This window comes from Anastrepha obliqua, unplaced genomic scaffold (genome assembly GCF_027943255.1).
Source record: "Anastrepha obliqua isolate idAnaObli1 unplaced genomic scaffold, idAnaObli1_1.0 ptg000014l, whole genome shotgun sequence".
Lineage (NCBI taxonomy): Eukaryota > Metazoa > Arthropoda > Insecta > Diptera > Tephritidae > Anastrepha > Anastrepha obliqua.
In genome coordinates, this window is record NW_026562180.1 from 92,501 (window position 1) to 95,000 (window position 2,500).

Sequence of the window (2,500 nt, forward strand, 5' to 3'; positions counted from 1 at the left end):
CGAATCATAACTATATGAAACTCGAATTTGAGCCATATTAAACTGGTAATATTGTGATTTTATGCCTGGTTTTCCATACGTTAGTTTAAATAGAAAAAAATTCTCGAATATATATACATATATGAAGAATCTATATTCTATACTAACATTTTATGGAATATAACCTTGGCATATTGCCATTGAAATATATAATAAAGACATTTCAAATCAAACTGAAATGTATTGAAATGAATTTTTCCCATACATTTTTGACAATGTGAGGTGTGCATGGCAAAAAACACTCACGGTGAAGGCATGTGATATAATATGAAAATATCAAAAGTTAACTAACCAATGATATTGAAGCATATAAATCGAATCATAACTATATGAAACTCGAATTTAAGCCATATTAAACTGGTAATATTGTGATTTTGTGCCTGGTTTTCCATACGTTAGTTTAAATAAAGAGTTATGGAATATAACCTTGGCATATTGCCATTAAAATATATAATAAAGACATTTCAAATCAAACTGAAATGTATTGAAATGAATTTTTCCCATACATTTTTGACAATGTGAGGTGTGCATGGCAAAAAACACTCACGGTGAAGGCATGTGAAATATAATATGAAAATATCAAAAGTTAACTAACCAATGATATTGAAGCATATAAATCGAATCATAACTATATGAAACTCGAATTTAAGCCATATTAAACTGGTAATATTGTGATTTTATGCCTGGTTTTCCATACGTTAGTTTAAATAAAGAGTTATGGAATATAACCTTGGCATATTGGCACTAAAATATATAATAAAGACATTTCAAATCAAACTGAAATGTATTGAAATGAATTTTTCCCATACATTTTTGACAATGTGAGGTGTGCATGGCAAAAAACACTCACGGTGAAGGCATGTGATATAATATGAAAATATCAAAAGTTAACTAACCAATGATATTGAAGCATATAAATCGAATCATAACTATATGAAACTCGAATTTGAGCCATATTAAACTGGTAATATTGTGATTTTATGCCTGGTTTTCCATACGTTAGTTTAAATAGAAAAAAATTCTCGAATATATATACATATATGAAGAATCTATATTCTATACTAACATTTTATGGAATATAACCTTGGCATATTGCCATTAAAATATATAATAAAGACATTTCAAATCAAACTGAAATGTATTGAAATGAATTTTTCCCATACATTTTTGACAATGTGAGGTGTGCATGGCAAAAAACACTCACGGTGAAGGCATGTGATATAATATGAAAATATCAAAAGTTAACTAACCAATGATATTGAAGCATATAAATCGAATCATAACTATATGAAACTCGAATTTAAGCCATATTAAACTGGTAATATTGTGATTTTGTGCCTGGTTTTCCATACGTTAGTTTAAATAAAGAGTTATGGAATATAACCTTGGCATATTGCCATTAAAATATATAATAAAGACATTTCAAATCAAACTGAAATGTATTGAAATGAATTTTTCCCATACATTTTTGACAATGTGAGGTGTGCATGGCAAAAAACACTCACGGTGAAGGCATGTGAAATATAATATGAAAATATCAAAAGTTAACTAACCAATGATATTGAAGCATATAAATCGAATCATAACTATATGAAACTCGAATTTAAGCCATATTAAACTGGTAATATTGTGATTTTATGCCTGGTTTTCCATACGTTAGTTTAAATAAAGAGTTATGGAATATAACCTTGGCATATTGGCACTAAAATATATAATAAAGACATTTCAAATCAAACTGAAATGTATTGAAATGAATTTTTCCCATACATTTTTGACAATGTGAGGTGTGCATGGCAAAAAACACTCACGGTGAAGGCATGTGATATAATATGAAAATATCAAAAGTTAACTAACCAATGATATTGAAGCATATAAATCGAATCATAACTATATGAAACTCGAATTTGAGCCATATTAAACTGGTAATATTGTGATTTTATGCCTGGTTTTCCATACGTTAGTTTAAATAGAAAAAAATTCTCGAATATATATACATATATGAAGAATCTATATTCTATACTAACATTTTATGGAATATAACCTTGGCATATTGCCATTAAAATATATAATAAAGACATTTCAAATCAAACTGAAATGTATTGAAATGAATTTTTCCCATACATTTTTGACAATGTGAGGTGTGCATGGCAAAAAACACTCACGGTGAAGGCATGTGAAATAATATGAAAATATCAAAAGTTAACTAACCAATGATATTGAAGCATATAAATCGAATCATAACTATATGAAACTCGAATTTAAGCCATATTAAACTGGTAATATTGTGATTTTATGCCTGGTTTTCCATACGTTAGTTTAAATAGAAAAAATTTTCGAATATCTATACATATATGAAGAATCTATATTCTAATACTAACATGTTATGGAATATAACCTTGGCATATTGGCACTAAAATATATAATAAAGACATTTCAAATCAAACTGAAATGTATTGAAATG